This window comes from Prionailurus viverrinus, chromosome X (assembly GCF_022837055.1).
Source record: "Prionailurus viverrinus isolate Anna chromosome X, UM_Priviv_1.0, whole genome shotgun sequence".
Classification (NCBI taxonomy): domain Eukaryota; kingdom Metazoa; phylum Chordata; class Mammalia; order Carnivora; family Felidae; genus Prionailurus; species Prionailurus viverrinus.
The window spans coordinates 89,798,629-89,811,076 of record NC_062579.1 but is presented as its reverse complement, the minus strand read 5'-3'; the positions used below and the strand labels follow the sequence as shown (position 1 = coordinate 89,811,076).

The following is a 12,448-nucleotide window of genomic DNA, read 5'->3' as shown; positions in this document are numbered from 1 at the left end:
TCTTCTTGCCCCCACTTTTGAGATGAGGAAACTGAGGAAATGACTTTCCTCACACCACAAGAAAAAGAAGGTAAAGAATTGGTGGCAGCTTCCCGAACCACGTGGATTGGGCTTGAGGTGATGGAAGGGAGTGTATCGTGGTTTTGAAATAAGGGTAGGATCTAGGGGCACCGGGGTGGCTCAGTCGGTTAAGCATCTGACTTCGGCTCAGGTCATGATCTTGCGGTTGGTGGGTTTGAGCCCCGCATCGGGCTCTGTGCTGACAGCTCAGAGCCTGGAGCTGCTTCGGATTCTCTGTCTCCCTCTCTCTCTGCCCCTCCCCCACTCATGCTCTGTCTCTATCTCAAAAATAAATAAGCATTAAAAAAAATTGAAATAAGGATAGGATCTGGAACCCTCAAAGGAGGGATTGAGTGTCTCCAGTGACTGGGTAGACAGTAGCTGACTAACTTGGAACAGAAAGAGAAAGAATCTAACGTTTGGGAATCAGACGTACATGAGAAGATATCAAATTTGTTTGGTTTGCTTTTGTTTGGAGTCCCCACCATTTTCTTCAAAAGACCATTTTTGTTTTTATCGTGAATTCTTTGTTAGTAATGGAATACATCACCTGGATTCCTACGGCTTGCCTGTGCAGAGAAATGTGAGACCCATTTCTGTAGGGACACATTCGCCTACAGAGATAAAGTGTTGAGTCTGATGATAATTTCCCTTTAGGGAGGCACTATACTAAATGTATTGGCTGATTTGATGCTCACTATGGTTGGCGCCATTTAAATTTATTGATTTTTAGAGCTATGCCTTGTAGCTTATATCTGGGCAGCAATCAATAATTTTATGTTTAGTGTGGATTTCACTGTAACCAAGAGATGAAGTGCTTCTTTGTCATGGCTTTTTATTGTAAATAGAATTTATGCTTTCTCTGTAGTAATTGAAATGAATGGAAAATGAGTTTTCAGTGTTCCTACTATGGTCTCAGAAAAGTCATAGCCAGGTTAGGAGGCACAGAATTCCGTTTCTCATGAATATGAGATTTATAGATCCCGCTTAAGTGTGATGGAGATTTTTAGGAATATGGTACTTGCCATCCTACTGTATTTCAAAATCTTTTAAAAATTCTCTTATTAAATATCATTAAGAGAAAAAGCACATCTGTTTTGATAAGAGCTTAATTGGATCAATTTGATTCACTGTCCATGAATGTTAGTCACTTCCCTTTTGTGTTTTTATTTCCTCAGACCTTTCATGAAAGCAAATAGGGGAAAGTATGTATTGTTTATTAATTTGTCCATATATTGATGGTAATTCACTCAATATTCCATTGTGTAAAGTAATTTTCAGAATTCTCAACAAGATTATACAATCGTGTTAATCAGCCCAGCCTCTGTCACTTCAGATCATTCTGAGAACTCTAGTCTGGTCCACATCTTCTCTGTGTTGCTTTTTTTTTGACTCTCTGTTCTTTATCTACTCTGAAATTTCCACCATTAAAATAACTCTGGAAGGATATGCAAAAATATGCAGATATTATCTGGAAAGGGAGGAAGATCCTGATCATCTAGCTATTTAAAGATGGCTTATCAAATGAGCTAATTGCTACATCGGAAGGCACGGAGGTTAACCCTGAAAAGGTTGGCTCTGTAGTGAATGGTGGTTGGAAAGTCAAGAAGCGCAGAGTCTGGGCTCAAATAGGTATGTGCCCTGGGCTAGGTTTCCGGGCCCCTATCTCCTTCTTTATTGTAGTAAGCTGAAAACGCTCCTCTCCGCAAAATGTCCATGCTAGAAGCTATGAATGTTACCTTACATGGCAAAGGAGACTTTGCAGGTGTGATTAAGTTAAGGGTCTTCATATGGGGTAATCATCCAGGATTACCTGCATGAGCCCAGCGTGATCACCATGATCATTATAAGAGGACGCAGGGGGAGAAGGTACTGGTCATATGATGATGGAACAGGGGTTGGAGTGATGTGCTTTGAAAATGGTAGAAGGTGCTACAAGCCAAGGAATGCAGGTCATCGGAAGAAGCTGAAAACCACAGGGAGAAGGATTTTCCTCTAGAGCCTCCAGAGAGAAACGGCCCTTCCGACACCGTGCCTTCAGCCCAGTGAGACTGATTTTGGACTTCTGTCTGTGTGAGTTGTAAGAGAATGCATCGATGTTGTTTTAAGTCACTGTAATCGTGGTTATTTGTTATAGCGGCAAAAAGAAACGAAGACGATATAAAATGAGGGAGTTCGACTGGGCAGTCTCTGAGGTTATTTCCAGCTCTAGTGGTCTGTGATCTAGCATTAATTTTGAATAAATGTTTCAGTGGAGGGAAAGAGGCAGTGTCTGAATTGATTGGAAAGGAATATGAGAACTAGGTTTATTCGTAGTGACCGCTTATAGTTTTGTTCCACACGTGGCAGAATTGACTAATAATTAAAAAAAAAAGACTGCATTAGAGATAAAGCAGTCTTGAAAAATAAGCATATATTAGCATCAGCGCACTTTGTATAGTGACCTGTTTTCAAAGGAATCAAAAGACAGTATCCTCAATTATAAGTCTGTTGGGCCAGAGCTGAGGAGAATAGAATGTGCAGCCCAGAATTCTGGGCGGTGCCTTTTAGGGCTGATGTTCACAGGAGATAGTCTTGAGGTTGAACTAGTCACAAGGGCAGCTGCTGAGCAACCAGTCTGCTGGGGTGAGGGCAGGCCTCAGGGTTAGCAGAACAGCTTTGATCATGACCAAATGGTCTCACGTGTCTGAACTAGATTCATGCCTGATCTAGGTGTCAAAAACTCAAAAAAAAAAAGTACCACCTTCATTTCCCTTTATAGCTAGATGCTTAACTCCCCCCCCCCCCGTATGCCCCCAAGAGAGAAATTGTGAAGAAAGAGAACAAAATGGTTAAGTAATGAGTAGACTACGGGAGAAAGTCATTCATTCTGTCAGCCACCAGCCAGTCAGCAAATGTGGTTGCAGTACCTGCTCAGGGCAAGGCTCTGTTCCATGTGCCATGGAATATCAGGATGAACCAGACACAGATTTTATTCTGAGGGAGGTTAAGTTTAAGTGGGAGAGTTACAAAATGTGTCCAATAGGTAATAAAAAGTGGTATGTGCCAGAAGAGAAGCATGGACAAAGAGCTAAGTGTATAGAAATATCAGTGCCTGTCCAGTACGTTGTGCCATCTTATCTTGGAAGATACTCACCAAACAGCATCATCACCTGAAATCCAACCTTGGGGTGAAAATTTATTGTACAGAAAAAATCAACTGGAAGATGTGTGTGTGTGTGTGTATGTTCCTGTGGCATTCCCAACCTGGATTACATACATCTATATCACTAGGGCATTTTATTTTATTTTATCTTTTTATTATTATTTTAAATTTATTTTAACATTTATTTATTTTTGAGAGACAGAGAGAGAGAGCATGAGCAGCAGAGGGGCAGAGAGAGGGAGACACAGAATCCAAAGCAGGCTGCAGGCTCCGAGCTGTCAGCACAGAGCCCGACGCGGGGCTTGAACTCGCGAACCGTGAGATCATGACCTGAGCCGAAGTCAGACGCTTCACCGACTGAGCCACCCAGGCGCCCCAAGGGCATTTTAAATAAAAAGGAAAGAGGATTATTGTCTGATATCCTGAATCAGCCTCTGTCTCACCAACAGAACAGAAAAAGATCCCGGGATCTAAGTAGACACCGTCCTCTTAGCTGCAAAGGGCATTCGGATTTGTAGGGGATCATAATATGCCACCCCAAAATATGTCATTTTGGCTTTAAGGATTATTTTGAGCTCAGGGCATTTAAGATTCAACAGATGTACAAAGGCCCTTCCCGGAGTTGCCCTTATCTCACTAAAAGCAGAAACTTCTGAGAAGTGAATACAATCGTAAGTCCCCTCTCCCAGGAAAGATTATGGCCATGAAAAAGACAGAAAGTTGATGCCGATGTGGACCTGCCCAAACTAGTTTCTTCACTAGTTTCCCCCCACTGTATGTGCATTTCCACAGTTTGCCACCCTTGGAAGCCTAAAACCCCTTTCCTTTGGCGTGTCACTTCTCTATAAATTTATTGTTCTCTGTTAAGATGCTATATAAGAACAAGATCTAACCACCCCTTCGAGTTACTCATCGCTGAGTTTCTGCTGCATGTACTTCTGCTGTGTGTGCTATTTATTAACTGTTTGTTTTCCTCTTGTTAATCTGTCGGCCGAATTTCCAGGACTCTAGCCGGAGAACCAGGGAAACTAGTAGTAAAAGTTTTTTCCTTCCCTACGGACTAATGTTTCAGTGTCTATTTTAAGCAGAAGCGGCAGCTCACGTGTGCTGTAAATGAGTGAAGCAAGGCCGATGTATTTTATTGAAAGACACGTTTGTTGGGCGTATTCAATTTTTGTAATGTTTATTTTTATTTTTGAGAGAGAGTGCGAGCAGGGGAGGGGCAGAGAGAGAGGGAGACAGGATTTGAAGCAGGCCGTGTGCTGAGGGCGGAAAGCCCGTTGCAGGGCTCGAACTGACGAACCATGAGATCATGACCTGGGCTGACGTCGGAGGCCCAACCGACTGAGCCACCCAGGTGCCCCAATGGTTGGGCGTGTTGAACATGTAGCAATATTCTTTGCTGTTTGCAAAAAATGCTACTTTTTCTTTGAAATAAGTGGTATATACTTAGCATCTGTTTTCCTCCTTCCGTAAGACACAGATAGGAGAAATATTTCTTCTTCTTTTTTCTGGAAGAAAATCGATAGTTGAAATGTCACGATAAATGGTCCCCTATATCCATGTGCAGGAGAGGAGTAGAGGAGGCAGCAGGGAAGGGGAAGGAATGTGGCTACCTAGAGAATGCACTTCCCGCCACACAGGGGCAGCTCATATTCAGCTCTGGTCAATCATCACCACAGGAGACTATGGACAGAGTATTGCCAGATTTTTCTGATTTTCCAAGAAAAGATGGAAATACGGATTTTTATGTAAAATCCCCCACTTTTAATTTTTTTTTTAATTTTTTTTTTCAACGTTTTTTATTTATTTTTGGGACAGAGAGAGACAGAGCATGAACGGGGGAGGGGCAGAGAGAGAGGGAGACACAGAATCGGAAACAGGCTCCAGGCTCCGAGCCATCAGCCCAGAGCCCGACGCGGGGCTCGAACTCACGGACCGCGAGATCGTGACCTGGCTGAAGTCGGACGCTTAACCAACTGCGCCACCCAGGCGCCCCTAAAATCCCCCACTTTTTAAATGTTAGTAGTGGACCACATAGAACATGGCTGTAGGCTTCTGGTTTGCATCTTTTCACTTAAAGAATCATTTGTAGGGGCACCTGGGTGGCTCAGTTGCTTAAGCATCTGACTTCGGCTCAGGTCATGATCTTACAGTTTGTGGGTTTGAGCCCTGCATTGGGCTCTGTGCTGACAGTGCAGAGCCTGCTTCCGGATTCTGTGTCTCCCCCTCTCTCTCCCCATCCTCCACTCGTACTTTGTCTCTCTCTCTCTCAAAAATAAACTTAAAAAAATAGATAAAGAATCATTTATAGGGGCGCCGGGGTGGGGGGAGGTGCTCAGTCGGTTGAGCGTCGGACTCTTGATTTTGGCTCAGGTCATGATCCCAGGGTCGTGGGATCGAGTCCCGTGTCAGGCTCCACGCTGAGCCTGGAGCCTGCTTCAGATTCTCTCCCTTTCTCTCTGCCCCTCCCCCACTCGTGTGTGTGCTTTCTCTCTCTCTCTCTCTCTCTCTCTCTCTCTCTCTCAAAAGAATCATTTATAAACTTTATCTTCTCTACTCCAGCCTCCATCACTGTCAGGCGCAGATTCTGATGTCTTAGTTTGAAATGAGGGTGAGCACAAAAGCCAACCCTTTGTTAGAGGTAAGGAACGAATTTGAAGGAAAGGACACTAGACAGAAAAACAAAAAAACAACTGGGTGCCTTTGTCTGTCTCTTTGTGAAATAAACATTTCTTGCTCTGTCTCTTTCTCCTGTGGAGCACCCGATGTGTTAGGGATCCCAGGATGATAATTACACTTTTTGAACAACAAATTGTTGGGACCCATGATCTGATGGTGAGACAAAAGTGTCTGAATGTGGGAATGTTCAGGACAATGTGGGACACACGGCAGACGTTTGATAAAAGCACAAATGAATTGCTTGCTAGGGATTCGCTGTCTTGCTTTCTTTCCAGGTGGTAGCCTCCTGTCACAGGGTCTATCGTGGTTTGGGTTTTTAACGCCTCAGAAGCTAAAACCCGTCGCACGGACCTGCCTTCTAGCGAACCGCAAATACACAGTGGCTCTGATGGTCTGGCTCGCCCCGCCCTGCCTGTGACGGTCCCCTGTCTGCATAGTCCCCCGTCTCCAGTGGAGAGAAAAGCCCGGTGCTTCGTGTGCGGGCCCACTTCCCAGTGCTTCCTGTGTCTACAGGGGCGGAGGTGCGGGGAAACACCCAGATTTGAACTAAACGCTTTCGAAGGGAAACTTTGCACCCATTCGACTTTGGGGTTGTTTAGTTTTGGGTGGCTGCCGGAGCCCGGGCTGACGCTGACCGTGGATGGGGCAGCTGCAAAGGGAGGGGAGCTGGAAAGCAGCACTGGTGTCGCGGGGAGGTCTGGTCTCTGAGTCTCAGCTCCCGCTGAAAAGTATTTGGGGGCCAGGCCTCCCAGGGTAAGTCCAGGGGTGGTGGCTGCCTGCCGAAATGGGAGAGTATGTGCTCTTCCGAAGGGGTTCCAAAATCAGAATCATTTCGGATCTGTCCTGCTCTCACAAAACACCTGCGGAATCACGCTCACCTGCTAACAGTTGGCGCCGGGGCCCAGACCCCCCCCCCCCCCAAGGGCCCATCAGCTCTGGCCTTTCGCTATTTGACGGTGCTTTTAAAACTCAGACTGAAAGGAGGCCAAGTGAGGGTGTGGCCAGGCAGCATCTAGCAAGCAATGCTCTTGCTGTCGGAGAAGACTGGAGAGGAACCGGCTCCTTTGGCCGTGCAGCTTCCTCGCCCTCCCGCTCGGGCCCTGTGGTCTTCCTAACCTTTTCTTTAGAGCGATACTCTCCAAGGTAGCCTTAAATCCAATCACATCCAAATCCTGAAGAGTACTTTTCACATTCTGTTCAGGGCGTGTCCCCTGTATCAGCCAACCAGCAGATGGGGCCCGTTGGATTGGACTTGGATGTGTAGACCATCCCTGATTGGGCTCCTGGAGCGTTGAAGTGTAATCTCGCGATGGAATGCGGTGCGAGGAAGGGTGAGGCAGCATAGTTTCTGGGACTTTGGATTCTTACTTGTGTCTGTTGGAAATGAGCATGAGGGCAAGGTCCATTTGTTTAATAGGGCTTTCCCCAACAGCTCGCTCACTCGCTTCTAGTCCTTACGTGTCGGTGGTGTTTGGTGACCATTTCAGAACACGTACGTGCACCGAGTGGCCTGGCTATGAACGTGGGATTTATTGATTTATTTATTTAAAAAGTTTTGTGTTTAAGTAACCTCTGCACCCAAAGTGGGGCTCACGTTTGCAACCCCCCAAGGTCAGGAGTCACATGCTCTACTGAGCCAGCCACGCACCCCTCAATGTGGGTTTTATAGACTCCAGAGAATATCAGAGCTTGAAGGAACATTGTCCACCGAAGCCCTCATTTTACAGATGAGAAAGCTGAGGCCCAGAGGGGAGAAGCAACACAGTGATTTTGTGGCAGAGCTGGGAGAGCTCAGGACTCCTGTTCTATTTTTCAGTGTAAAGCTGTGCATCTCTATTATTTCCTAATGTGTAATAGTTTCACAGATCAGTTGTGGAGATCAACCATCCCCTCGTTCATGACCCTGGTTCTTGCCTTCCTAAGAAGCCAATAAATATTGGACATCCAACATGAGTGCCGGCTACTATGGAAAATGTTGCCAGTGAAAATTGTTTCCCAGCTGCAGGCTTATTATATCCAACAGCGATTCCTCAGAGTTAGTAATCGGCGGGAGCGCTTCAGATGTATATACATTTTGCAAGTATCACTATCTCTGATTATCATTTTTCATAATTTTTAACGTGTATTCATTTTTGAGAGACAGAGCACGAGTGGGGGAGGGGCAGACAGAGAAAGAGGGAGACAAAGAGTCCGAAGCAGGCTCCAGGCTCTGAGCTGTCAGCACAGAACCCGACGCGGGGCTCGAACCCACAAACCACGAGATGGTGACCTGAGCTGAAGTCAGACACTTAACCGACTGAGCCACCCAGGCGCCCCTCTGATTATTATTAATACAGCTTTCAGTTGGTTAGAACACTGTAATCGTGGTAGCAGTTAAAAAAATCTTATGTTTTAAAACCCAGTGTCATACTTTTTTTTTTTTTTTTTTTTTTTAATCTTAGTACTGAGTATGGAGAAGCTGGTCAATAAACATAGATAGGATTGGGGGCGCCTGGGTGGCTCAGTCGGTTAAGCACCCGGCTCTTGATCTTCGCTGAAGCATTGATCTCAGGGTCGTGAGTTCAAGCCCCACGCTGGGTTCCACACTGGGCATGGGGCCTACGTACAGTAAATAAGTAAGCAAGTAAGTAAATAAATAAATAAATAAGTACAGGATGAAATAAATGCCTCACTGCAATTCTAGCCTTTGCTGTCCGATAGGAGGGGGGGAGCACATGACCCGAGCTTCAGGAAATCTGATGCCGTTTCCCAGAGCAACAGCAGGGAAGGGGCTCTGCCTATGAATTCTCGGATGGCGTCTGAGTAGTGTGCAGGCAGGACTTAGCCCGTCCCTCCTGACCAGCAAAGGGTCCCAGGCCCACGTTAAAGCGTGACCGTAAGGAGCCTACCTAGGTAAGCGTGACCTATTGTTTGGGGCCACCCGAGGCCACCTCTTTGTTTCTCGGCTCCTCCTGGATCTGGAGCTGCTCGAACAATCCTGCTTCTCTTTATGGCGGAGAAAAGGATATGTGGACCGGCAAGGCAGAGAGTGGTCTGAGGCATGGTGTCTTCCATCTACACACGTTCTGCCAAAGCTGGCGTGTGATCTTGTGCATTCTTGAGGCGTGTTCATTCTGCTGCATCTTTATTGGGATAGAAAATTCTCTTTTGCTCCCCCATTTGAGGTAAAGGCGCTGCTCGGGTAACGGTGCCGTGTTTATACCCTACGGTCTACTCTGGGACACCTGGGCCACACCGTCGGAGCCCGAGCCAGAGAGGACCCAACGTATGTGTCCCCTAAAGCCACGTCATTGTTCTCGGCCTGAGGAGATTATGGTCTCCGACCTCTTTAGATGTAGGGCAGGTGTTTTCAAACAATTCTTAAAACCCCATCCGTGTGGCGTATTTTTTTATTTTCTTAATTGTAATTCAATTGAAGTTTTTAAAAAATATTTTATTTGTGTATTTAAAAAAAATTTTATCGGGGCGCCTGGGTGGCGCAGTCGGTTAAGCGTCCGACTTCAGCCAGGTCACGATCTCGCGGTCTGTGAGTTCGAGCCCCGCGTCAGGCTCTGGGCTGATGGCTCAGAGCCTGGAGCCTGTTTCCGATTCTGTGTCTCCCTCTCTCTCTGCCCCTCCCCCGTTCATGCTCGGTCTCTCTCTGTCCCAAAAATAAATAAACGTTGAAAAAAAAATTCTTTAAAAAAATTTTATGTTTATTTTTGAGAGAGAGAGAGAGAGAGAGACAGATTGCAAGTGGGGGAGGGGCAGAGAGAGAGGCAGACACAGAATCCGAAGCAGGCTCCAGGCTCCGAGCTGTCAGCACAGAGCCTGACACGGGGCTCGAGCTCACGAACCACAAGATCATGACCTGAGCTGAAGTCAGCACTCAACCGATTGAGCCACGCAGGTGCCTCTATTTATTTTTTTAAAGTAGGCTGCACACCCAACATGGGGCTTGAGCTCACAACCCCACAGGATCAAGTGTCACATGCTCGGGGCGCCTGGGTGGCTCAGTCCATTAGGCATCTGACGGCGGCTCAGTCCACGATTCATGATCTCATGGTTTGTGAGTTCGAGCCCCATGTCAGGCTCTGTGCTGGCGGTGCAGAGCCTGACTGGGAATCGCGCTCTCTCCCTCTCTCTCTGCTCCTCCCCAACTTGTGCCTTCTCTCAAAATAAATAAATAAACTTAAAAAAAAAAAAAGGGTCACATGCTCTACCAACTGAGCCCGCCAGGTGCCCCAGTAATGTTTTGTTTAAAACAAAGCTGTCATGGAAGGCCAGTATGTCAGATTCAGGTTAAAGAAGGGGTCTGGGGGTCCAGAGCCTTACCCCTTTGGGTTCCTTCTCCTTGTAAAGGGGGCACTGGACCTCTGAAAGCAGTTTGAAAATCATTAAACTTGGGTGAACCCATTCTTCACCCAGTTCTGGTATCTTCTATTCATTCAACACCCATTTACTTAACAAGCATTTGTTGAGTGACTACTATGCGCCAGGCACGTTCTGATACTGCTGATACAGCAGTGAATAAAATAAAACAGGTAAAAATTTCTGCCCCCGTGGAATTAATGTTGAAGTGAAGTAGTCAACCAACTAACACAATATGTCAGTAAAATGTATAGTCTGTTAGCTAATGGTAGTCCTACAGAGAACTGTGAAACAGGGAAGGGAGGTGGGAGGTGCCAAGATATTTGTATTTCAGTTTTGTAGGGTGACGAGGGAAGGCCTGCATGGAAAGATGAATCTTAAGTAAAGACTCAAAGGAAATGGAGAAGGCAGCCCCATGGAGATCTGGTGAAAAAAGCCTTCCACATGGAAGAAAGAGCAAGTGCAAAGCCCTGAGGTGGGTCTGTGCTTGGCATGTTCAAGAACAGCGAGGCTCTCATAATGAGCGAAATGAAAAGTCACCAGAGGGTCTTGAGTAGATCCTGTTAAGTGCCAACAATATCGCCCCGACTGCTGGGTGCAGAAGAGAGTGAAACCTGGTAGGAGGCTATGACGAAAAGCCGAAGGAGAAATGGCTGTGACTTGGGACACCATAGTGGCATCGGGATGGTGAATAGTGCTCGAACTTGGGCAGTAGGCCCAACAGGATTTGCTCAGGGCCACCCGTGGCACGTGTGAAAAAGAGAAGAACCAAGAATGCCATGAAGGTTTCGATCTGAACGACTGGACGAATGGGGTTGCCAGCATGGGAGGGTGCGGGTTGAGGGACTTATTGGGAGCTTGTTTAGACGTGTTAAGTTTGATATGTCTGTCATACACCTAGGTACAGATGTCTGCTAGGCAGTTAGACATATGGCTCTTGAGTTAAGGCAAAGTTCAGGCTGGAGATTCACATTTTCCCCATCTCCGTAGGAAGCCTGTGGCGTATCAGAAATACATCAGCGAGTTGTCTTTCTATACATGGCATGCATCCAGAGGGCTCATGGCTTCCAGACCCAGTCGCTTGAGGCCACATTGCAGTTGGCACGTGTGCAAACAGCCCCTCGCTGTCACCCTTAACCATGTGGGTTAGATAAACATGTCCACACTTTCTTTCAAGGACCCCTAGGGATGCCTTGTGAAACTTGGAAATACAGTTCCATGGAACTAAGTTTCATGATATCGGGTCCAGAGCATTGCTTTTCAGTTGCAATGGCCTCTCTGGCGGGGGACCGGAGGCCCACAAAAACTTTGGAATAAACAGCAACAAAAAACTTGTTTAGCCACCAAGGCTGCCTTTTTAGAACCCAGGGCAGATCAGGAAGCTGGCATTATCCCACATTGTAAAAGACTTTATCAGGAGGAAATCATCTTCAAAGTAATGTCAAGGGCAGCCTTGCGGGGGAAAGAAGTTAAAAATACAACAGGCAGCCCTGGGAGTTGGGGTGAAACATTGGCTTTACCTGGACGAGAAGTGATTTTTTTTTTTTTTTTGACCTGTGAGCATAGGAGCTACACTTTCACCTTAGTATCAGAAGGCCAAGCCAGCTCCCTCTTGCCCAGTAGCTGCGTCCTGGAGTAACTGCTTAGCCCTACGTCCAAAGCGTGGGAACTGGAGCAGGGCCACGAGTCACTCAGCACTGACAAATATAGTAAACCCCTGCTGTCTGTGTTAGTGTGGGAGGCGGAGGAGCGGGAAGAGGTTGAGACAGGAGGGAGGAATCCATGGAGTACAGGAAAGAATATTGGGACTCGTAGGAGGAGAGCTGAGGGCCAATTAGAGAAGCTTGGAGGAGGAGTAGGTGGCATTTGAATGAGAAGTACGGTTTGGCCAGGCAGAAGGACGGAAAAGGGCAATCCTGGCAAAGGGAATGGCGGGAGCAGAGGGGGACGTTTTCAACGAACAGTAAATTCAAGAGGGCAGAGTTGAAGTGAAAGAGGGCACGAAAAGGGAGTCAATACGGTGTCGCGGTTAAGTACCTAGTCTCTGGAGTCAGACACGTAGTGGTTTGGAGCCCGGCTCTGCAATTTACTATGTGACCGGGCAATTGGTTCAACCTGTCTTGTCTTCTGTTTCCTCAATGTCCAACGGAAACAATAAACTTAGTTGCATGATCCGGTGTTTGTGAATATCAGATGAGATCATCTGTTTAA

The 12,448-nt window shown here is 46.6% G+C and overlaps 1 protein-coding gene across 1 annotated transcript in view; it reads left to right on the top strand.

Annotated features, from left to right (window-relative positions):
* Positions 1–12,448, top strand: part of KLHL13 (kelch like family member 13) — a 427,026-nt gene that overhangs the window by 170,816 nt on the left and 243,762 nt on the right. The window lies entirely within an intron of this gene.